This window comes from Notamacropus eugenii, chromosome 6 (genome assembly GCF_028372415.1).
Source record: "Notamacropus eugenii isolate mMacEug1 chromosome 6, mMacEug1.pri_v2, whole genome shotgun sequence".
Classification (NCBI taxonomy): Eukaryota; Metazoa; Chordata; class Mammalia; order Diprotodontia; family Macropodidae; genus Notamacropus; species Notamacropus eugenii.
Genome location: NC_092877.1, coordinates 58,483,965 through 58,510,314, shown reverse-complemented (window position 1 = coordinate 58,510,314; position 26,350 = coordinate 58,483,965). Strand labels below are relative to the sequence as shown.

Genomic DNA, 26,350 nt, shown 5'->3' with positions numbered 1-26,350 from the left:
TTAAGGGGCTGATCCTACTCAAACTGGAGCATTGCCCCAAGGAAAAGAGCAGTATAATGAGACTCCTTTATAGTTCTGTCCTTTGTACAATTTTGAAAATAAAAGCTCTCTTATCTCTGCAAAGATCCTTAGCAGAGAAAAAGGGCCTTTGTGTTCTGATGGTGCCGTTGGACATCAGTGTTTGGTTCTTTGACACAGTGCAGCATACATTTTTCTGTTCCTAATGGTTGAGTGAGATGTTGGATCCTCAGCCAAGCTGCTGGAAATGGCTTGTGGATGGATGAGGAGGAGCTCAGTGGGCGCCATATGCTGTCCTTCAAGGACCCACAGAGTCATGAGTCAAACTAGCCCAGAAGTTGTTTGGCTTTTGTCAGACTAAAGTGGACATTGTTTTTTTCTAATGTTATATCACAACATGCACATACTGCTTAGGACCAAAACACAGATCCATCAGTGCTCTAAGAAAAACCAGGCTGAAGCCTTGAATAACATAGGTGTTTGTTATAGCCCATTTGCCCAAACAGAATATTGTAATGTCCAACAGAACAATTAGAACACAAGAATCTGCATACCACCAACAAATGGAAATGATGGACTGTATGCAGAGCTCCCTACAAAGGTCTGGGGAAGATTGAAATGTCAAAAAGATACAGGTCCTATCCTCCTGAAGCTCTAGTAGGGACACCATGAATGAAATTAAGCATCTACAGGGACTTTCTTTGAAGTAAAGTATACTAAAGTATGGTGAGGTGACTTGCCCAGAGTCACACAGTTAGCGTCTGAGATTAGATTTGAACTCAGGTCTTCCTAACTCTAGACTGAGCACTCTATCTACTGCGCCAGCTAGATGGTGCAGTAGATAGAGCACCAGTGCAGGAGTCAGGAGGACCTGAGTTCAAATCTCACCTCAGACACTTGACACTCACTAGCTGTGTGACCTTGGGCAAGTCTCTTAACCCCAACTGCCTCATCCTGGTCATCTCCAGTCATCCTGATGAATATCTGGTCACTGGATTCAGATGGCTCTGGAGGAGAAGTGAGGCTGGTGACCTGCACAGCCCTCCCTCACTCAAAACAAAGCCAAGTCATGTCATTATTTCTCTGATGGCATGGTCTTCTTTGGCAACGAAGGACAAACACACACTAAAGTATGTCTTAGAGATCAATACTGTTAAGATTACATTACCTCCTTATGTCAGCAGGAAGTAGCTTCCTAAAGTGTAGCTAAAGTGGGAAATTATGTCATAAGGAGTTGTACGTGCAGTTTATACTTTACATTGTATTGTACACCTCTAGGAACATGTTCTCTATTCCTTCTAGACTGTAAACTCAGGGCGGGATCCATGTCTCGTATCTTTTGTAACTCCCCCGTGCCTAGAACAGTGCTTTGCACGTAGTAATTGCTTAGTAAATATGTCCTGGGTGAATTTTGCAATAAATGCAAACAGGAGAATTCATAATCTTTGTGAAGTCTAAAAAAAAAAGAGAAGAGAGAAAGCATTTGTCAGTATGTCTTCTGCACTGCTGAGGGAAGAGGATATTCTGATCCCTAGTGATAAGTCTTAGTTATTTAGACAGGAATACCATTAGAATGGAGAAGGGCAGTTTATCAGATAACACACTGCTATCCTTCAAGGATGAATGAATGAAAGAAAAAAGCATTTAGTAAGCATTTACTATGTGCCAAGCATGACAAATCCATTAGTTTATTTGTATCAGTGTTGCTTCTGATAAAGCAGATCATGGTCCCTCCCTATCCTGGTGGATGGTTAACCCTCTATGCCCTCCCTCCATCACAAAATGGATCCTGTGTTATGGGTGTCTCTCTTTCCATTTACATAGTTGTCAATGTATATGTTGTTTCCCTAGCTGTTCTTGTTTTATGTTGCATCAGTTCATGTAAATTGTTTCATACTTATCTGTAGTCATCATGCTCATCATTTCCTGGAGAACGATAATAATCCATGACCTCTTCTAGGTTTAACCTTGCCTGGGCTTTTGATTTGCCCGCCTCTGAAAACAGGACAAACATGTACTCCACATCAAATGATGTTCAGCCATTTGTATGGCATGACACTTACCCATGTTTCAATGCTTATCCGAAGGATCATCATTACTTTCTTTCTTAAGCCAGTCCACATGAATCTCTTCTTCCTTGCAAATGCAATATCAGTTTTCTTTGTTTATAGCCTCATTTAGAACATTCCCTACTCTGCCTTACACTGGGATTTTATTTATTTATTCTGTCTCATTAAGTGTGAAGAAAAGCTCTTTAAGAGGAGGGCCTAGGTCTCATGTTTTTCCACACCAACCCAGTGTAGTGGCCTAGATTTAGGAAGCATTTAATAAAGTTTATTGTTGTTTCTATTTTTGCTAGTAATATGATGAGTTCCCCTAAGTAGGAGGGTTGTGGAATAAGAAGACTATAAAGTCATGTAAAGTTAGAAAATAGAAAGGGACTTAGAAATCATTTAGCCCACAAGTTCTTAACTGGATCCATTCATTTGTTTTTCATTTTGGTAATGATGCAATGATTTAGTTCGTTTCCTTTGTAAACCTATGAATTTTATTTTATACATTTAATACTATTATTCTGAGAAAGGGTCCATAGGCTTCATCATACTGCTAAAGAGGTCCTTGACACAAAAAGAGGTTATTTGGCCTAGTTCAAACTCTTGTTTGATGACAAAATTTAGACCCAAATCAACAAATACTGTGTGCATGCTATGTAAAATGTCTAGAGGGTGATAAAGATGAAAAAATAGATAATACCTTTCTCCATGGATCTTACATCTAATGGGAGGGATATGACATGTGCATAAATAAGTTATAATATGATGTGGCATGTAATAGAGACAGAGGAGAATTTTAGACTAACACATAAAAAGTACTCAAGGAAAATTGAAGAAGAAGAAGAAGAAGAAGAGGAAGAAGAAGGAGAAAAAGGAGGAAGAGAGAGAGAAACAGAGAGAGAAGAGAGAGAGAAAGGGAAAGAGAGTGAAAGAGAGAAAGGAAAAGAGAGAGAGAAAGGGAAAGAGAGTGTGTGAGAGAGAAAAAGAGAGAACGAGAGAGAGAGAGGAGAGAGAGAGAGAGAGAGAGAGAGAGAGAGAGAGAGAGAGAGAGAGAGAGAGAGAGAGAGAGAGAGGAGAGATTCATAATGAAGGAATCAGACAAAGTTTTACGGAGGAGATGCCACTGCTGTACCTTTAGGGAAAAGAAGTATTTCAATAGGCAGAGATCAGGAGGGATCTCTTGGAATGGGGACTGACCTACATGAGTGCACGCAGTTACTAGAAGGATGGACAAGATTTGTAACGACTTTGGCTAGAAGGAAGAGTGTATGAAATGTAATAATATGGAAAGAGGGTTTGGAGCAAGACCATTAAAGGTTCTAAATGTCAAACTGAGGAATCTATATTTTATCCTGTAGATAATAGGGAGCCATAGTAGGTTTTTGCAGTAGGGGAATAGCATGGTCAGCCAATATTTTTTTTCTGTTCATTATAATAGATTCGAAAAAAGGAAAATAATTTCCCCAAAGTCAATTAGGTGTTCAGTGCCTTTGGGATTAGAACCTTAGTCTCCTGTCTACCATTTTATCTCCCTTTTCACTATGCCATGCTATCCTGAAGGCAGGAGAGTAGATCAGATGGTTTCTCTATTTCCCTTCTAGCTGTAAGATGTATACATATTGACAGTCTTGTGGGTTAAATAGCAAACTATTTAGCTTGCAGTATAGTTTTAATGCCATAGACATGCTCTCCAGCAACACAGACAAGTAGGTGGCAGGCTGATTTTCAACCACTCAAGCTAATGGAAAGAAACTGTTCAATTTTAATGCCTGTGACTGATTCTGAGATCTAGTATGTGCTGTACTTTGACACTGAAGCAGAAAACTGCAGGAGGGGGGCAGTAATTACTTACAGTCATTCTGACTTAAAGTCAGAAAAGACCTCAAGGGATCATCTACACTAGTCTTCTACCTTCTACCAATCATTCCTATTTTACACATGAGAATCTGGCACTTTTGAGATCTTAGGAAACTTAGAAGCATATAATTTTAGAGCTAGAAGATACATAGATAAATAAAAGAATGAATAGATAGATGATAAAAGAATAGCTAGATAGCTGGATAGGTAGATAGATTGATAGAATGTACTAAATAAATGCTCTGTGTACCAAATACTGTATTAAGCAATAGTGGTACACAGACAAGCAAGCAGGGCAGTACCTACCCTCAAGTTCCTTACATTATGGTGAAGAAGATGACTCACTAAGAGGTCCTAGAAAACAGTGGTGTAGGGAAATATTACCTTAAGGTTTAAGGCATAGTTAGGAGATGATGGAAAGCTAAATAGAGACCTGAGTTCCCACAAGGTAAGGAAGAAACTTTAGATAGCTTTAGAATTGAAGATCTTTTTCTGAAATGAGCATGATGAGTAAGAAATTTCATAGACTCTCAGAGCTGCAAGGGCTCTTAGAAATCATCTACTTAAAATGATACCTGAGGCCTGTAGCATCTCTGCCAATTGTTCCTCCAGGCTCTGTTTGGAGACCTCCCTGAAAGGAGACCCCCACCACCTCCCCACATAGCCTATTCCACTTTTTGACAGCGGCAATTGTTAAGAAAAGATATTAGCCCAGGAAAATGTTAAACTAGTTTTAGCTTCAGAAATGTTCACTTTACATCCACTGGGGCTTTTATTGGAAATAGTTTTGGAAAAATGTATTTATATTAAATAGCATATTTAATTCATTGAGCCAAATACCACTCTGTTACCAAGTATTTTTCTACAGCTCAGCTTAATTGTCATTTTAGTAATGCAGTCGGCTTGATTTCTGAGGATTCAATCATTAACTATGAATTCTGGGATGCCTTCCAGGCAAATTTATTATTCGGATTCCACTTGTAATTGGCCACAACAGGATCTGGCATTTGCCTTTATGCCTCCTGTTTTCTCACCTCCTTCCCTCCTTTTCAGTGGCTTTCCTGTCTAGTTGTAGTGTTTTTCTTTGCCATGAGTTTAGGATTTCACAGTCAACTTGATTGTCCAGTGTGGCAGGGCTGTGGAATTGGCAGTCAGTTCCCACTGGGGTCATGGGATAGCAGGATCCTAAGGCTTGGAACTGGAAGGGACTGTAGAGAACTCCCTCCTTTATGTAACAGGAACCCTAGGCCCAGAGGTGTTGTGTCCTGGCTGGTCAAATGAAAACCAGGTTTGCTTAGAGCTATTCCTCTTACAAGTCAGCTCTGAAGGACTTGGGAATTATAAAGGTCACATTCAAAGGATTTAATTCCCTGGTCATCAAAAAAATGCATCCTGGGAGGACACTTGGCAAAACAGGTGTCATTTTGCAACATTCATGATATGGTGTTGGGTGGGTGTGGGGCTTGTGGGCAGATTGTCTTTTGGGTCTTTCATTTTTGTAATAGGATGTCTCATCCTTGGGGATTCATCTGTGTGATGTGCTTCCCTCCTTCCTAGTCTCTAACCATCTGGTTGTCACCTGTATTGCAGAGCAGAAGCTCAGGGCTTTGGTCCTTTTGGAAGCCAAGTGCACCCCTCCTGCATTAATCAGCCATTCAACGTGACATTGCCCTGTCAAGGTCAGTCACAATCCAAGGTTTTGTTGCTTTGCTTGGTTATTCTCTGGAAGTAGAGATGCCCAAAATAGTCACATTTAGAGTCAGAAACTCATAAAAAGTCAGAGCTGAAAGGAAACTGGAAAAAAAAACAGTTTTTGCCTTGAGGGACCTTGGAACATAGAATATTGGAGCAGGGATGGATATTAAAGCATGAAATGTTAGAGCTAGGAGATGTGAGAACATAGGAAAAAGTGTGTTAGAACTAGAAGGGACTTAAGGGATCAGCTATTGGTACCCCCTCATTTTACAGATGAGAAAACTGATGCCCAGGGAGAGGATGTGACTTGTTCTAATTTGCTTGGGGAGGATCTGGCTGAACTAAAACCAGAACCTGTTTCCTAACTCCATGTCTGTGAGTTTGGTTTTTTTTCCCATCCTATTTAGCAAAAGCAATTAGTGAAAAGGTAATTATTTTTTTTTCCTCCTTTCTTTCTCCCTTTTTATCCTTCTCTCATGGGGTCAGCATTTCAAAGCAGTTTTGAGTTTTCTGGAGCCAAATGAAGTGTCTTCACAGGCAAAGTTCAGTAGAAGTTTGGGCCTAGTTCTTCCAGCTGAAATGTGATGTGACCTTGTCAAGTCTCTTTCCTTCTCTGGGCCTTAGTTTCCTCATTTGTATAATGAAGAGGTTGGATAAAGGGCTATTTAAACTCTAAAATCCCTTCACTTAATTCGTACCTATTTCCTCATTTATAAGGAGTTAATAATGCTACCTACCTTATGGAACTGTTATGTGCTACAGTGATTTTGTAAACCTTAAGGTGGTCTAGAAATATTATTAAGAAAGGCAAGAGCAAGGCTTAGGCTAGGGAAACTGGGGTTTGAATCCTGCCTGACAAGTATTAGTTCTATGACCTTGGGTAAGTCATCTTAGTGCCATAGATAACTCCTTAAGACTATGTTAGTCAGCTGGGTAGTGAAGGGGTGTTGGACCTGGAGTCAAGAAGACTTATCCAGCCTTAGACACTTGCTAGCAGCGTGACCCTTGGGCAAGTCGCTTAACCACAATCTGCCTTAGTTTCCTGGTCTGTAAAATGGGGATGATGATCAATCCACCTCCCAGGGCTGTTGTGAGGATCAAATCAGTTATTTATTTGTAAAGTGTTTTGTAAACCTAAAAAGTGCTACAAAAATACTAGCTATTATTATTGTTGATCTCCATGAGTGGATGGAGAGAATTTCCATTCTGATAAAATCATAAACATGCGTCACAAAGAAAGCCATAAAGGAATAGCAGTCCTCAGGGAAGATGTATGGGGTGGGGGAAGCATTTCTTTGGGCCTAGGGTGCTTGTATGGCCCAGGACTCCTGGAGCCTTTGACTAGCCTTGAGAGGGGTAACTGAGATTATCTTTGTTATATAGTTTGTACACTGATATGAAAATAGAACTTTTAAAACTTTTGTAAAACTTTTAGCACTGTATCTATGGGGTGGGGGAAGAATTTGCTTAATAGCCTGCCCAACTTTGAAAGGAATTCCCCCTTTGAAGAGAAAACTGCCCTGGAAGAGAATAGAGAACTTCAGTGGTACCAGGCCTGCCTTCGTGAACCTTCTGTGAAGACAGATGCTCTGAGAATTCCTGTGAGCAACTCAAAGGCGGCAAAGGACCAGAGGATTAGATTGAAGGAAAACTTAGCATTCATCTAATTAGCTTTTCACTGTACAGAGGAGATACAGAAAGCTGTAGAAATAAAGCAGTTTGCCCAAGATCACAGAATTAGCAGTAGAGCTGGAAGAAGAACCTAGGAACCCTAGGCAACTTAGGTCACTGTGTATGGGTGTGTGTGTGTCACTAAACTGTACATAAGGATCCCTGTGGTTACATATTAACTGAGAAAACCACATATTAATATTATCTATATTCTATTTTATTAAATATTTGTTAAATTAAATATTATTTATCAAATAATTTGATAGATTTATTAGATATTTATTAGATAAAATATTATATATTTATTAAATTTATTTATAATAAATTTATTAGATAAATATTATATAAATTAAATTGATTAAATATTTACTAAATTGTTAAATTTATAATTAAATTTGTTGTTAAATACTTTCCAGTTATATTTTTATCTGACTCCTATGGCACTCAAGTGTTGCAGGGTTCAGTGCTGCTGGCAGACCCCAGGTTTTTTTCCCCTTAATTTTTTTATTATGTAACTTTAAAAAACTCATTTAAAATTTTTTGAGTTTTAAATTATTTCCCTCCCTTCAGCCTCTCTCCATCCATTGAGAAGGCAAGCTATGTGATACCTATGATGCATATGAAGTCATATAAAATATTTACATATTAGGCATTTTGCAAAAAAAAAGAGAAAGAAAAAGAAAATGAAAAGTGATATGCTTCAGTCTGCACTCAGAGTTCATCAGTTCTCTCTCTGGAGGTCAATAGCATTTTTGATCATGAGTCGTTTGAAATTGTTCATAGATTACTATATTTATCAGAGTAGCTAAGTCTTTCACAGTTGACATTGCTATAATATTATTTTTACTGTGTATGATGTTCTTCTGGTTCTGCTCACTTCACTTCGCATCAGTTCATATAAATCTTCCCAGATTTTTCTAAAATCATTCCCTTTTTCATTTCTTACAGCATTATAGTATTCCATCACCATTATATACCATAATTGTTCAGCCATTCCCCAATCGATGGGCATTCCCACAATTTCCAAGTCTTTGCCAACACAAAAAGAGTTGTTACAAATATTTTTGTACATATAGGTTCTTTTCCTTTTTATTTAGTCTCTTTGGTTTATAAATCTTGTAGTGGTATTGCTGGGTCAAAGAGTATGTTCAGTTTTATAGCCCTTTGGGCATAGTTCCAGATTATTCTCCAGAATGGTTGAACCAATTCTTAACTCCACCGATGATGCATTAGTGTCCCTATTTTTCCATATCCTCTCCACCATTTGTCATTTTCCTTCTCTGTCATGTTAGCCAATCCAATAAATATGAGGTGGTACCTTAGAGTTGTCTTAATTGGCATTTTTCTAATCAATAATGATTTAGAGCATTTTTCATGTAACTATAGATAGCTTTGATTTCTTCTTCTGAAAACTACTTGTTCGTATCCTTTGACCATTTTATCAATTGGAGAATGGCTCTTATTTTTATAATTTTGGCTCAGTTTCCTATGTATTTGAGAAATGAGACCTTTATCAAAGAAACTGGCTGTAAATTATTTCCTCTAATTTTCCTGCTGTCCTTTTAACTTTGTCTGCTTTTATGTTGTTTGTATAAAACCTTTTTAATTTCATGTAATCAAAATTATGGTCAGCTAGGTGGCACAATGGTTAGAGTGCTGGGCCTGAAGTCAGGAAAATTTAACCCTTTGAGTTCAAATCTGGCCTCATACTTACTAGTTGTTTGACTCTGGGCAAGTCACTTAATCCTGTTTACCTCAGTTTCTTCATCTGTAAAATGAGCTAGAGAAGGAAATGGAATGCCAAGAAAATCCCAAACGGGCTCATGAAGATTTGGACATGACTGACACTCCTGAACAACCACAACAAATCAAAATTTTCTGTTTTATTTTCCATGATTTTCTCTCTCTCTTGTTTGATCATAAACTCTTCTCTTATCCATGGATCTGACAGGTGAAATTTTCCATGCTCCTCTAATTTGCTTATGATATCTATTTTGTTTATAATATTTGTTTATATCTAAATCATGTACCCATTTTTAATCTTATGTTGGAATACAGTGGGAAATGTTGGTTTGTGCTTAGTTTTTTTTAGACTGCTCTCCAGTTTCCCTAGCTGTCGGATACTGAATTCTTGTCCCCAAAGCTTGGCTCTTCAGTTTTATCAAATACTAGATGGCCCCATCTTTGATACCTCTAACTTAGAAGACTGGAAACTGGATTCATAGTTCTCTTCTCAGCTGCTCCTCTCCAATATCCTCCGTTTATTTAGAGTAGATACAAATGGATAGCCAACAGCATTGGCAAATTTCTCTGAACTTTGGTGTGACTGCTGTATCACTTAGGTATGGGCTCAGTGATAGATCGTTGCCTGAAGACTAGTCTTGCTAAATGTAGAGGGTTAATTGCTAGGTGGTGAAAATCTTCAGCATATCGATTCACTAAAATGCCTTCTTAAAGGAAAATCTTAGGATTTTAATATTAATAAATTGAACCAATAAATTATTATTAATTATTAATGATACTAAAAATTATTATAACAAATGAAATAAATACATTAATAATAATTTAATAATCATTAAAATGTGTTAGAAGGATTGCAGTCACCTACAATGGGAACATTTACTGTGAATGGAATCACAGATCCCTGAAGTACTAGGGTAATTTGAAGGACCCATGATTTCAAGGGTCCTACTTATTGACTTGTGATGGCAGACAAGTTGTTTTATATCTCTGAGACTCAGTTTCCTTATTCTTGAAATGAAAGGGATGGACCATAGGATGTATCTCTGTAGTTCCTTCCAACTCTAAATCTATGATTGATAAGTATCTACTATGCAGATACACCCTGCAGCTCCTCCAGACCTTATCCTGCATGACACTTTATTACATTCTTCCAAAAGTCTTCCATAAATCATCTGCCATGTTAATGCTGGAGAGAATCCTCTGATTTCTTTACCATCTGGGAGTGGGTGTCAGTGTAGCAATCAGGTCATCCAGCTGTTTTCCCTCATTTTCACTCATTTACTGTCCTATTTCCTTTCTGCCCATATATGTCTTTGATGATGGGAAAGGTAACATAGGGGAAAGAGCACTAGATTTGGAGGCAGAGGGCCTGGGTTCAAATTCTGACTTGGTTACTTTCCATTTGACCATGGGCAAGTCACTTACATCAATTTCCTCATTTGAGAAATGAGACCTCTAAGGCTCCTCCTAGCTAGGCAGTATGGTGGCGAGAGTGTTGGACCTTGAGTTAGGAAGAACAAAGTTTATATCTAGCCTCAGACTTTGCCTTAGCTGCGTGATCCTGGGGAAGTCACCTAACCTCAGTCTGCTTCAGTTTCCTGGAAGTGCTAATAAGAACACTTACCTCCAGGGATGTGGTGATCAAATGAGATATTTGTAAAGTGCTTTGCAAACCTTAATGTACTTTAAATGCTAGGTGCAGTATTATATTTAACATCTCATGACCTGATGATCTATAAGGTTACTCGTAGTTTAAAATCCTGTGATCAAAGCAATGATAATTTCCATTTACATGGAATTATTCAGTTACAAAATGCTCTACAAGAATTCTTGATCCCATTTGATTTTCATCCATCCCTGTGAGGTAGACAGAGCAAGTTAGGGCAATGTTATCATCTCCATTTTGCAGATGAGGAAAGTTAGACATCAAGAAATAAAGTGATGGCCTAGGGTGCCAAAGCTAGGAACTGGTGGAATCCTATTTCTTGTATACTCTAAATCAGAGTGCCAATGAACATTAGAAATGTACTTGGCCAAATCCACTGAGAACAAGGCAAGCTCTGACCTTTCCTGAGCAGGGTTAACTTTGGAGTAGAGACTCAGGTTTAAACAGCTGTAGCTGAAGATGTTGGTCAATCAGTCAGTACACATTTATTTAATTGAAGATTATGTGTCAGGGAGGGTGCTAAGTGCTGGGGATAGAAAGACAAAAACATAATCCCTGTTTTCAAGGACCTGACATTCTAATGGGTACATAGAGGTAGTCCCCAAGGAGGGGCTTGTGACTGGCGGCACAGGGGCTTCTGAAAATGGAAAGGCAGTGGTTGCTAGAGAACCTAAAATAGTAATCATTCTCAATTACAATGTTTCATTGATTTTTCATCTCAATATAAGGGAGTAACAAGATAGCAGAAATACTTTCATTAGGGTCAAACTGGTGCCAGTAACAAACTTGCTTTCGTTTCTACCTCTATTTTTACTCATTCCCATTCCATTATCTCTCTTAGATTGCCCCCTCTATTATCCCCACTTGCTCACTTCAGTTGCTACCTGTCTACTGGCAGCTTCCCTACTGTCTGCAAACAAGTTCATGCCTAACTGATCCTCAAACCCTTCCCCCCGCCCCAACCTGATCTATCCATCCACACTACCCATCACTCCACATCTCTCTTCCTTTTTGTGGCTAAGGTTGGTGGCTTCTTGGTGCAACAGTAGCTAGATTGCTAGAGCTGGAGTCAAAAAGATTTGAGCTCAGACTCAGTCTGTTTGCCTCAGTTTTCTCAAATGCAAAATGGGAATAACAGCACCTACCTTGCAGGGTTGTTGTAAGGACCAAAGTAGATATTTGTAAAGTGCTCTGCAAACTAGGCACTATGTAAATGCTAGCTATTATTATCATATTGAAATGATTTTACATTGTGTGGTGAATAGGCAATAACCAAAGTATAGAGGAAGGAAAATGATACAGTAATTGCATTATGTGAACTTTCTGAAATTATTGGGCGTTCCCAGATCCCCAAACAGATAGCTATTGAGAAAATAGTATTTTATAATGTTTGTCATCTTCAGGGAATAATTATTTTTTAAAATGGTATTTTATTTTTTCAAACTACATGTAAAAATATATTTTAACATTTGTTTTTTAAAGATTTTGAGTTCCAGATTTATCTCACTCCCTCCCCAAGATGGCAAGCAATCTGACATAGGTTATACATGTACAATCGTGGAAACACATTTCCACATTAGTCATGTTGTGAAAGAAGAAACAGAATAAAAGGGAAAAGCCTTAAAAAAACAATCAAACAAAGAAAAAGTGAAAATAATATACTTTGATCTGCATTCAGACTCCATAATTCTTTCTCTGGATGTGGATAGCATTTTCCATCATGGATCTCTTGGAATTGTCTTAGATCATTGTATTGCTGAGAAGAGCAAAGTCAATCATAGCTGATCATTGCGCAATTATAATGTTCTCCTGGCTCTTCTCCCTTCACTCAGCATCAGTTCATATATGTCTTTCCAAGTTTTTCTGAAGTCCTCATCATTTCTTTTTTTAAAATTTAATTAATTTGTTTTCAGTTTTCAACAATTACTTCCATAAGTCTTAAATTTTCTTCCCCTCCCTCTCCGCTTCCTCGCCAAGACATCATATAGTCTTATAACACATTAGTCATGTTGCATAGAAGAATTAAAATGAATGGGAGAAATTATAAGAAAAACTAAACCAAGACAAAATATTATTTTTTAAAATAGTATTTTATTTTTTCAAACTACATGTAAAGATATTTTTTAACATTCATTTTTATGAGATCATGAGTAGTCTGCTTCATTCTTCCTTCTGATTCCATAGTTCTTTCTCTGGATATGGATGACATTTTGGCTGAAGGGTCCTTTGGGAATGTTTTAGGTCCTTGCATTGTTGTGAAGGGCTTAGTCTATCAGAAACAGCCCTTGCACACTGTGGCTGTTACTGTGTATAATGTTCTCCTGGTCCTACTCATTTCACTCAGCATCAATTTTTATAAGTCATTCTAGGTTTTCTTGAAGTCTGAGTGTCTGTCATTTCTTTATTCCATTACATTCATATACCACAACTTGTTCAGCCGTTCCCCAATTGATGGGTATCCCCTTGATTTTCCAGTTCTTGACCACCACAAAAACAGCTGCTATAAATATTTTTGTACATATAGGCTCTTTCCTCTTTTATGTGGTCTCTTTGGGATATAAACCTAGTAGTGGTATTGCTAGATCAAAAGGTATGCACAGTTTAATTGCAGGGCATAATTCTTAAAGATCCAGATGATATTCATATTTTGTATGAGTTGCTAGAGGATATTAGACAGTATACTTTGAATTGAATGTGATACATATGACATTTATGAGGTTCATCCAGAAAAAGGGATATTTAAAGATATTAATAAAATCTGGTGGTTAAACTAGGGCCAATCTGCATTTCCATTTAGGTGAATTTTTAGTCTTAGGTCTAGACTGTAATTTGGCCCCTATTTTTTCCTTGTGCAAACAGCACTGCTTTGGAACCTCAAGGAGCCAATGTTTAATTGTGTTAAAGTGATATTGCATACTTAGTCCTTACCCCCACTGAGATACGCATTCAGAAGCATGGTCAGATATGTGGCAGTCATAGAATGCAAGGATCCAGTATCTGAACATATAATCATCTGATTTCCTCTTCTTTTCCCTCAGCTTGACCATGGGCAGTGGATAGAATGCTGATCTGGAGTCAGAAAGACCTGAGTTCAAATGTGGTCTTAGGTAGGCACTTACTAGCTGTGTGACTGGGCAAGTCCCTTAATCCTTTTTGCCTCAAATTTCCTCATCTGTAAAATGAGCTGAAGAAATGGCAAACTGCTCTTGTATCTCTGCCAAGAAAACTCCAAATGGAGTCACAAAGAACCAGACACTACTGAAATGGCTGAGCAACAACAAAAATTTGACTGTGAGGTCATCCACAGCTCTGATCCACTCATTATCTACTCCTGATAACTAAGGCCAGATGTTTTAGAACAGTTCAAACCCAGGCTGGTTCGGTGATTCAAATTCAGCTTCAGAACTGGAATAAAATGAGATATTCAGAATCCATATAGCATTAAATAAAGGGTGGTTCACTTAACAATACAGTGGAAAGGATGTTCAGCAAAGGTACAGACTTCCTTCAGTCGCCATGCGCTTCCCTGCCTCCACATTTGTTATGGTGGCATCCCTAGTCAGAAGCAAGAGTTGAACTTTTGTAGTTGGATACCCAGAAACTTTAAACTTTGAGTCTTAGTCCCCTAGGCCAAACATGTCTGGAGAATGGCTTCTTTGCTTTTGAGGAGTAAAAGAAGCAAACTCTCCATATCTATGTGGCGAGGGACTTTAGTAGAAGTTGTTCCTATCACAGGGGAGCATCTGAAAATTAGTTATCCAGTCACCCACTGATGAACAAGGGCTGACAAAGGAGGCTTAAGTTCACAAATTAATGAGTGACTGAGTAAAGATTTTAACTGAGAATTGATTCTGTTGCTTGATTATTCCTTGTTATTTGCATGTCTGTTTTGTTTCAATTCATTACTTTGTTAGTCAGTTTACTTCATATTTAGATCTGGATGGACTGAGGATGATGGGAAAGGCCTACTGAGAGGAGTGACACCCTCATCAATAACTAGTGATGCAATGCCAACCTTTTCCTCAGGAGCTAGGAATCCAGTGGCAGAGGTGGTGATGGTAAGTCTCAGGGGTAGACTGCCAGTCAATTTACTACTTGGGACCAATATGGAAAGTTATGGTATCATAACACACACACACACACACACACACACACACACACACACACACTTATACAAAGGTATATACTTCAAAGATACAGCAATAACAGAGGTAAAAAAAAATCCCTTCCCTCCTCCTATCCCATCTTTGTCCCTGGGGAGAGTGGGCTTAAATTGATTTTAGTGCTCTATAGCATTGATCTCTCACTTGGCACTGTCAGAAGGTAGTCAAACAAAGAATAGGCAGTCTAAGAGAAAGATAGCCAAGATTCTGCTTGCTAGTCCTTTTTTCAATGTCTTCACAGTTAATAAAAGTGCTTCCCATTCACTACATTGTTAGTTGACTGAAACCAGGCACAGAATGTCTATACATGTTCCAATGTCTCTCCAACTCATTCCTATTACATCTTATCCCAACCCTCCTAGAAGAAGACTCTTCAGGCTCCTCCATATTGGAAAAGAGAATCAGAGGTATCAGATGCATATACCATCCAAGTGAAGTCTTGACAAATTTTTCTAGCTGTCTGTTTTCACGCAGGGCACAGCAAAATTTCTTTGGGGGTCCCTGTAGTATAGGCAATCTCCTTAGATATTCAAGCAAATTTTCTATGAGTTCTTATTCCAAAGCCCCTCAAAATAAAATTCCCCTACTGGATCTCTGAAGTTGTAAGAGCAATCCTGCCAGAATTCCAAAGTCACTCAATACTGAACATGTTGACTTTGAGACGATGGAAGATAAGTCAAACCATGTCAAATGAGCCCTGAAAACTGGTGAGGCTCCCAAGAAAATCATTAAACACACAGAGTTGATTGAGGGTTACCAGGCACATAGGCAAATATTACCCTACGGATTCATAGGAATAAGAATCTCATAGTGAAGCAAGCAAATGTAAGTCTAAATGTAAGAAAAAAGAAAGAAGAAAGAACATTGTAAAATTAGTGATACAAACTCCATGCTTCTGAGATTAGTCTTATTATCAGTATTTGTATAGGATTCAGCAATGCGGGTGGTATTAATATTTAAAATTCAACAAATCAAGGAATGCAAATATTTTAAAATAACATCTCAAATAGAATTGACTTGCAGGGGAAACACATACAATGTATAAATGTGCATATCTATATTAATACATCTGTGCAATTGTAACCTAAAACAAAGTGAAAGAAAAAGAAATTGCCATTTGCTCTAGGATCCCACAAACAAGGGTACCAAAAAATGAGTTTCCCAGGTACAGAATCTTTCCAGCTCTCCCTACAAATTTGAAGGACATGGTTTTATCCCAGACAAGGCCCTACATGTAGTGATTATGCTAGGCTTACTATCCCAGACTGAGGTTGTGAGAAGCGGTAACTATAACCTAGGTGACAGTGTCTTTCACCCTTAATAACAACTAGTTTTTTCTTTTTTATTAATTTGTTTGTTTTCAGTTTTCTACAATCACTTCCATATATCTTAGATCTTTTCCTCTCCCTCCCTCTCCCTTCCCCCTCCTTCTTCCTTCCCTCCTCTAGATGGAGTGCAATCTTATATAGGTTCTACACACATATTCTTATTAAATACATTTTCACATTAGTCTTGTTGCATAGAAGAATTAAAATGAATGGGAGAAACCATGAAAAACAAAACAAAACAAAACATAACACAAGGAAAATAGTCTGCTTCATCCTACGATTTAATTCCATAGTTCTTTCTCTGGATGTGGAAGGCATTTTGCCTCGAGTCCATTGGGATTTTTTAGGTCCTTGTCTTGCTGTGAAAGTCTAAGTCTACCAGAAACATTCCTCACATACTATGGACAACTAGTTTTTAAAAGGAATATTTACTTTGAACATAGAGCAATAAACATTTCTTTCTAATACCAGAGGGGCACATTCTTCTCTCTGCCACTTTGGTCTCTGGGGACAGTGGGCTCAAACTTAACTCAATCCGTATATATTGGTTCTGTCTAAGTTTAGCTGCTGGATGAGTGCTTGTCTCTCATTAGATTCCACCACTGAAAGAATCAAACCAAAATTGAGTAGCCAAAGGGGTGGGGAAACCTATAATATTTCTCAAGGGAGCATCACTTGTACACCAGGAGAGGAACCCTTCAAGTGGTGACTTAGACATGCCATGAAGGCAATATAGGACTGGCAGGACACCAAGACTAAGAAACCTAGACATTCAGGAAAGTAATGTAGAGCTTTAGGGCACCTCATATTTTTCCTGAAGCTGCAGTAATCCAGGGTCATAGTACTCAGATATGTGCAAAAGCTAGGCAACTAATTTGGTGGCACTCAGAATGCACATGGCAGCTATAAGAAGTTCATTGGCACCCTGCAGCAGGAAGGAGAAGAGGCCTTTGACATGATGTTAAAATTGGAGGACCTGTCTCTTTTAGAGAGCAGTAACGAAAGGGTGATACCTTTGGAACATGTAGGCCTCCCAAGACATTCATGTAAGACTATTCATCCTGTACAACTCTTGCCCATGCAACGTTTTAACATCACATGATTGACAGTGGAGTATATTGCCTATCAGTGATTCCTTGCTGTTGATACATGATCAGCCCTCTTTAAAAATTTATTTTTTGTCCGAATTTAATGAATACAAGAAGAAAACATTTCCATATAAAAAGTAGAATAGAAAAAGAAGATTACGTGTAAGACCACAAATCTTTATTATGTACAGCTTGATTTTAAAAAGTCTACATGTACTAACTTCAGTTATACTTTCAAAGCTGTCCTGCTTGTCTGTATTTCCATCTGAACATCCCTCTGCTCTTTCCCAGGAATCTTAAAAAATGCTCCAGTGATCCTCTTTTGTTTTTCTTTTTTTTTTCAACACTATCACCACTTTTTCCTTCTCATTTCTTCCCCAGCAATTAAAAAAGAAAAAAGAAAAAGAACCATAATCCTGACAACAAGGTAAAATGAATTCCCACACTGGCCATCTCCAAAAGATATTGACCTCATCCTGCACCTTCAGTCTACCGTGCTTCTGCAAAAAGGTGGGTAGTGTGCTTCACTATTGGCCCTCTAGAACAGTGCTGATCACTGCATCGATCAGAGTTTTTAAGTCTTTCAAAGTTGTTTTTCTTTATGAAGTTGTTACTGTATCAATTGTTCTCCTGGTACTGATTATTTCACTATGTTCCGGTTCATACGTATCTTCTCTGGTTTCTCTGAAACCATACCCTCTTTCATTTCTTACAACCCAATTCCATTCCATTTATTTATTTAATAATTCCACAATGAGTGGACTTCCTCTTCTTCCAGAAACTGCTGCTATAAATATTTTTGTGTATATGAATCTCTACCTTTTCCTTTGATCTCTTTAGGATGTCAGCCTAAAATGGGTATTACAGTTTAGTGACTTTTTTGGGTATGGTTTCAAACTGCTTTCCAGAAAGGCTACAAAAGTGTATATATGTGCCCGTCTTTTTTTGTTGTCTTTTCTAATCTTATCTCAGATGGCACCTCAGATTTGCTTTAGTTTGAATTTCTTTAATTATTCATTATTTGGAGTATTTTTTCATGGGGCTCTTTGTTGCTTAGATTTTTTTCCTTTGAGAAATACCTGCTCATACACTTTGAGGATTTATTTATTGGGAAATGATTTTTTTTTCTATACATTTGAATGAATTCTTTACATATTTTGGATGAGATCTTTATCAGATAAACCTTATGTGAAGTTTTTTTTTTCCCATTTAAAGTTTCCCTTCTATCTTTAGTGGCATCAGGTTTGTTTGCACAAAATATTCTTAATTTTTATGTAATCAAAATTTCCAGTTTTATCTCTATCCTTTATCTATCATGAACTCTTCCATCTGTAGTTTTGAAAGATATGTTTTTCCTTTGCTCCTCTAATTTGTTTATGATGTGATCTTTTAAATCTGGTCAAATAGCCATTTGTAGCTTATTATGTTATATGGTGAGAGGTGTTCTAAACCTAATTTCTGCCAGACAGCTTTACTGTGAAATAGTAAATCCTTACCCTAGTAGTTGGTTTTTATCAAACATTGTTACTATGTTCATTTACTTCTCTATGTTGTATATTTCATCTGTTCCATTGCTCAACTTTCCTACTTTTTAGTCAGTACCAAATAGTTTTGATAATTACTGTTTTGTAGTATAGTCTGAGATCTGGTACTGCCAAAAGCTTCCTTTTCATTTTTCTCCATTATTTCCCTTGAGAATCCTGACTTTTTCTTCCTCTAGATTAATTTTATTATTTTTTTCTGGCTCTCTAAAGTCATACTTTAATAGTTTTATTGGCACATGTGAAAATTGGCCAATTTCTTGGCTCTATCTGACAGAAATGACTCCATGACAGATGATGGATTGAGTTGCTTATATAATGGAAAGTTCCTGTGTACCCACCAACTGGCTTGGTCAGCTATATTTAGGGTTAGGAAAGCAAGGTTAGGAAAATGTCAGTTTAGGAAACTTCATCTAATCCAGGGATGCAAGATTAACAAACTTAACTAATCACAATGTTCTTGTGCTTTAAAAGGGAAGAGCCACAGTCCACACTACTCACTGATTGATTACCTCTAAGGTCTTCTTTCCGCTCAAACACTGTGAATCTATTTAGCAACAACAATCACATGCAAAGGTACATATGCCACTTGTACCTGTTGGACTCAAGGGAGAGGTGGCCAGATGTTTTCATGCCTGTTAGTAGTAAACAGCCAGACTCATGATACTTTGAGTACTTATGTTCCTTCTTGGGATCTCCTCACCCTTGATTCCTTCCCAGCATGACACTGAATAACTAAATTCATTTATATAGTTTTGTCATTTTTATTTTTGAATATCCTAACAATGAATAATAAACATCTCTCCTCTTACTTAGATCTGTATTTCTAAAAAGAGTGTTTTGTATTTGCATTCAAATAGTTCATTTGTGTCCTTGTAGATGGATACCTAAATATTTTATACATTTTATAGTTGTTTTTTTTTAAATTTTAATTAATTTATTTTTAGTTTTCAACATTCATTTCCACAAGATTTTGAGTTCCAAATTTTCTCCCCATCTCTCTCCTGCTCCCACCCTAAGATATCATGCATTCTGATTACCCTTTCCCCAAATCTGCCCTCCCTTCTATTGTATCCCTCCCTTCCCTTATCCTCATCTTCTCTCTTTTCTTGTAGGGCAAGATAGATTTCTGTACCCCCTTATCTGTATTTCTTATTTCCCAGTTGCAAGCAAAAACAATTCTCAACATTTGTTCCTAAAACTTTGAGTTCTGACTTCTGTCCTTTCCTCCCTCCTATCCCCACTGAGAAGGCAAGCAATTCAATATAGGCCATAAATGTGTAGTCATGCAAAAGACTTCCATAATAGTCATGTTGTGAAAGACTAATTATATTTCCCTCCATCCTATCCTTCCCCCATTTATTCTATTCTCTCTTTTGACTTTGTCCTTTCCCAAAAGTGTTTACTTCTAATTACTGCCTCCTCCCATTTGCCTTCCCTTTTATCATCATCTCCACACTTCACTTCTCCCCTTCTCCCCTACTTTCCTGTAGTGTAAGATAGATTTTTCATACCAAATTGAGTGTGCATGTTATTCCCTCCTTAAGCCAAATGTGATGAGAGTAAGCTTCACTTTTTCCCTCTTGCCTCCCCGCTTTTCCCCTCCATTGAAAAAGCTTTTTCTTGCCTCTTTTATAAGAGATAATTTGTCTCATATCTTTTCTCCCTTTCTCTTCCCAATATATTCCTCTCTCAGTCCTTAATTTTATATTTTTAGATATCATTCCTTCCTATTCAACTCACCCTGTGCCTTCTGTCTATATGTATATATATCTATATATATTTGTAGATATATATATATAGATCTATCCATCTATATATATGTATGTATGTACATGATCCCACCAACTACCCAAATACTGAGAAAAGTTTCAAGAGTTACAAATATTATCTTTCCATGTAGGAATGTGAACAGTTCAACTTTAGTAAGTCCCTTATGATTTCTCTCTCCTATTTACCTTTTCTGCTTCTCTTGATTCTTGTGTTTGATCGTCAAATTTTCTATTCAACTCTGGTCTTTTCATCTTGTCTTTTCATCAAGAATGCTTGAAAGTTCTCTATGTCATCAAATAACTATTTCCCCCCCTAAAGTATTATACTCAGTTTTGTTGGGTAGGTGATTCTTGGTTTTAATCCTAGTTCCTTTGACTAGAAATATCATATTCATATTCCAAGCCCTATGATCCCTTGATGTAGAAGCTGCTAGATCTTGTGTCATCCTGATTGTATTTCTACAATACTCAAATTATTTCTTTCTGGCTGCTTGCAGTATTTTCTCCTTGATCTGGGAACTCTGGAATTTGGCTGCAATATTCTTAGGAATTTTCCTTTTGGGATCTCTTTCAGGAGGTGATCAATGGATTGTTTCAGTATTTATTTTACCTTTTGGTTCTAGAATATCAGGGCAGTTTTCCTTGATAATTTCATGAAAGATGATGTCTAGGCTCTTTTTTTGATCATGGCTTTCAGGTAGTCCCATAATTTTTAAATTGTCTCTCCGGGATCTATTTTCCAGGTCAGTTGTTTTTCCAGTGAGATATTTCTCATTGTCTTCTATTTTTCATTCTTTTCATTTTGTTTTGTAATTTCTTGATTTCTCATAAAGTCATTAGCTTCCCTCTGTTCCATTCTAATTTTTAAAGAACTATTTTCTTCAGTGAGTTTTCGAATCTCCTTTTTCATTTGGCTAATTCTGCTTTTTAAAGCATTTTTCTCTTCATTGACTTTTTGAACTTCTTTTGCCATTTAGGTTAGTCTATTTTTAAAGGTGTTATTTTCTTCAGCATTTTTTTGGAGTCTCCTTTAGCAAGCTGTTGCCTCACTTTTCATGATTTTCTTGCATCACTCTCATTTCTTTTCCCAATTTTTCCTCTACCTCTCTTACTTGATTTTCAAAATCCTTTTTGAGCTCTTCCATGGCCTAAGACCATTGTATATTTTTTTTTTTGGAGTTTTTGGATGCAGAAGCCTTAACTTTTTTGTCTTCCTCTGATGGTATGCTTTGTTCTTCCTCATCTGAAAGGATAGAATAAAATACCTGTTCACCAAGGAAGTAGCCTTTTATGGTCTTATTTTTTCCCCCCTTTTTGGTCATTTTCCCAGCAAGTTACTTGACTTTTGAGTCCTTTGTCAAGTGGAGGGTATACTCTGGGGACCTATAAGTTCTCCAGTTCCTCCAAGGTTACACAATCAAGCAAGAGCAGTTTACTCCTCTCCTGGCCTGCGCTGTGATCTGAGAGCAACCACAAGCACTTTTTTGCCCATGATCTGTGAGTAAGATTCCCTCTCCAGAGCCTCCACCAACTCCACCAGCCAGTGCTCCTCCTTACCTCAGGACTGCCACTCAGAACTGAGACCCAGATTAGTCAATTGATTCCCCCCAGGTCTTTAGGCTGAGGGCTCCAAAAATGGAAGCTGCAGCCACCTGGTGCCAGGGCTAGGGTGGGACCCTGCAGCCTTCTCACCCAGGTGAAAGCACTTTCTTACTGACCTTTGAAGCTGTCTTTGTGTTTGTGGGTTGAGAAATCTGGGAACACTGCTGTCTGTGGTTCCATGCCCTGAAGCCTGCTCTGGTCCTGTCTGTGCTGCACGACCAAAGCTGGGCTGTGCTCTGCTCTGAGCCTGGTGTGATAGATCTTTCCTATGGGTCTTCCAGGCTGCCTTGGAATGGAAATCTCTTTTACTCTGTCATTTTGTGACTTCTGCGGCTCTAGAATTTGTTTAGAGTCATTTTTTACAGGTATTTCATGGACTATGGGAGGAGAGTTACAGCAGGCTTGTCTTTCTACTCTGTCATCTTGGCTCTGCCCTGCCCCCCCCATAGTTGTTTTGAATGGAATTTCTCTTTTTGCCTCTTCCTTCTGAGTTTTGTTGGCAATATATACAAAAATGTTAATGACGTGTGTGTGTGTGTGTGTGTGTGTATGTGTGTGTTAATTTTATATCCTGCAGTTTTGCTGGAGTTATTATTTCAATGAATTTTTTACTTGACCTTTTAGGCTTCTTGATGTGATCTTTGTTTTTCCCCTTTCTGCTCATATGTTCTTATATGACAGTTTTTATACTGCTTCTCTTGTAGAATTTTTCATTTGTAATTTAATGAAGTTTGTTCATGCTCGTTATGGGCCTTACATTGTCCTTTGTCCCATCCTTAACTTCATTGCTTTAGAGTCTAGTTCCGTATTATTCACTACCATATTTATATTTGGCAGTTATATTAGTATATTAGACAACTCTACATTGTTATACTTCAGGAAGAATAGAAATATTGAAAAGATGGGCCTTTGTTTTAGGGAGAAGATTAGGGGTCATTGGGAGAAATATGCAATTTCCTGAAAGGAGTTCAGTCCACTCACCTCTTTCCATTTAGTTTAAACTTAGCTCATTGTCCATTTTTTGTGACTAGCCAAGATATATGCATTGTTAGATGAGTTCTGTAGGGTTTTCTATTGAACTTCATTTCATGACCTGGACAGCAATCATTCTTCATCCACTTGGTCTATCCTGGGTAGATAGTTAGACCAAACTTCCCACCTTAACACTTTCATGCTAATCTTCCTACATTATTTCTCTGTTCAGAAACCATCAATGACTCTCTATTGCCTAACTGGTTCTGCTACTTATTACCTGTGTGACCTTGGACAAGTCTTGCAGCCTCGTTATCTATCTTCTTCATCTATCAAATGGATTAATAACATTTGCACTGTCTACCTTATAGGCATGTTTTGAGGGCAATGTTCTGTAGACTTCATATGCTGTAGAAATAGTGGATTAGTAAATTTGAATGGGTGTGTCCCTGGCATAAATACAAATAAAATAAAGACCAGGAAAGGAAGAAATGGGATGAGTTAGAATCTCCTGCTTTTGCCACTAGATGACACTCTCTGAACTAGGAATGTAGGGATAGTCAGATTGCTTCATATACAGTGGATCTATTATGACTCCAGAAGAATTATTTACTGGTAATTCTTCATGATTCATTGACCATGACGACTGTATTTGCCTAGAGAACACAAAATGCATGAGAGGAAGCAAAGAATCCAGATTCTGGGCAGACTGTCATGCTGCATGTAATTATAAAAAAGCAGGAGGGAATAAAAATACTCTTGTGTGTGTGGGATATTCTGTGTTGAGCATGGGCTTCATACAAGGCTGAGTGAAGAAGGTTTGTGGTGGGGGAGGAAGGCAACAACTGAAGTGGCTCGTGCCTTCATTCAGATGCCTAGGACTCTGATCACCTGGCTCCCTCATTCTTTCCTCTACAGGAGGGGTGGCATCTTCTTGCCTTGGGGCTAGACTGTAGCATCTCTCACACAGACCCTGACTCACTACAGTGGGTCTGGCCAATTGCTAGAGTCCCGCTGGTTAGGAAGGAATATCTGTGGGGTCAGTTGCTGCCTCCAGCAGAGGCTGCCAGAACTCCACAGGGTCATTGGAAATCTATTCTGGCAAATAGAGCTGCTCCTCAGATGGAACTTTTTGGCAAACTCCACTGTAATTAAAACTGGGAGGATGAGAAAAAAAAGAGGCTCATAAAGTTGGAAGCCTGCTTTCCAGCCGAGTGTGTTGATTTAAAACATGGACGACTGCAGGGCTGCATCCTGGAGGAAGCAGAGTATGAGAAATTTAAAAAATGAAACAAAACACAATTAAAAAATGCTTTCCTCTGGTATCAACCTTCAGTGCAAACAGCTTCTCCTTGAAAATGGGCCATATTCATATCCAGTGGCTGCAGCTGTTACCTAAATACTTGGTGATTTGGAAAGACTTTTGAGTGGACCTCATGTTTCTCTCTGGACAGCTGGTATCTGCTGGCTGGCTGGTTGACTGGGAACCATCACCCAGCAGCTGCTGCCACTGTTGCTTTGAGGTTTATAGTGTAAGAATCAGAGGATTTAGAATTTCAAGGCTCATCCCTTCATTTTGCCAAGGAGACACTTGGGTTCAAAGAGGTCTAGAGACTTGTCCAAGTTACATAGGGTCCAAGTTACAGGGGATGGGATTTGAGCCCATGTCCTCTGACTCCAAATCTAGCACTCTTTCTGCTATATTATGTAAAAAGAGGCATGGTCAGGGTAACGTTCTCAACAATGAAATATTCAGTCAAAGCAGTGTCAAAGACAGCATGAAGGGGGCAGGTGAGACAGAATGGAACAATGCAAAGAATTCTGGATTTGGAATCAGAAAACCTGGGTTTGAATCCTGACTCTGCCACTGGCCTAACCTTGGTAAGTCACTATAAGTCTGGGACTCACTTTCCTGCTCTGTAAGATGAAAGTGTTGGAACAGGTAAGGCATTTTGAAATCTTTTTTGTGTCACCCACCCCTTTGGCAGTGTGGTGAATCCATGGACCCCTTCTCAAAAGGTTTCTGAATGTGCAAAATAAAATACATATGGATTGTAATGCAGTTATAACAGTTAAGAACCTTTGGACTAGGTGATATCCAAGATCCTTTCTAGTTCTAAATCTGATGATCTTAATCATATTTAGGATCAGAAAAGGATTTGGGCTGGCCATGTATTGGGAATAAGAGACCACAAAGGGATAGTAGATAAGATGGAGGAATACAAATGTATGGCATAGCCCTATATTATATAATATTATGTAGGTATATTATAATACAATTATATATATACATATAATATTATGTATGTATATTAGTATAAGGAAGCTCCACATGAACTGAGGCTGGCAAAAACATCTATGGACAACAAGTAGACTTAAAAATCTAAACTGGAGCAGGGCATCCAAAAAAGTTAGGCCTGCTGCTTAGGGAAGATAGGATGGTGATAATGGATTATGGAAAGAAGGAAAAGCCATGCCCTTAGTCTTGCTTATCTTTTCTCTGTTTTGCAGGAGAAATCTTTGGATTGGGAAAGACAGAATGAAATGGACAATAGGAAATGGATACCCCAGATAAGTGGGGCAATAGTAAGAGAGCTCTAGTAGCCCTCAATGAGTCCAAGTCAGGAGGTCCAGATGAGCCACATGACATGGTGCTGAAAGAACTAGTGGATCTGAGTCATCAGCCACTGTCTCAACAATTTGAACTATCTTGGAGAAAGGGAGAGAGAGAGAAAAAAAAGAGAGATAGAGATAGATACATAGATAGAGACAGAGAAAGGGTCGGGGGGGGGGAAGAGAGAGAGAGAAGTACAGAGGGAGGGAGATACATACACACACAGAGGTCCTGCAAGATGGGAGATGGACATATTTATTGCCTTGATTGTGAAAAAAGAGAAGACAACAGAATGTGCACATTGTAGGTCAGTGAACTTGACTGGTTTCTGGTAAACTTCTAGGGTGCATTGTTGACCATCTAGGGTGAACGACCATCTAGAAAAGGAAGGAGTGATCACAAAGAGCCAATATGACTTCAAGAGCGGGTCATGACTAACAACCTTATTTCTTTTTTTATTTTTTTTTTGGGGGTGGGGGGAGACAGGATTATAGTGCTGATAGATCAGAGGAATGCTTCACATATAATTTGCCAGGATTTTGGAAATCATCTACCCAAATTTTTAT

General features: G+C 38.2%; 1 long non-coding RNA gene across 1 annotated transcript in view; it reads left to right on the top strand.

The window, feature by feature from the left end:
* The first annotated feature begins 14,366 nt into the window (after positions 1-14,366).
* LOC140511152 (uncharacterized) overlaps positions 14,367-26,350 on the top strand; it is a 30,531-nt gene continuing 18,547 nt past the window's right edge. Inside the window, exons 1-2 of the long non-coding RNA XR_011969451.1 lie at positions 14,367-14,762; positions 17,665-17,793. This is a non-coding gene — a long non-coding RNA (uncharacterized lncRNA). The remainder of the gene's footprint in view (positions 14,763-17,664; positions 17,794-26,350) is intronic.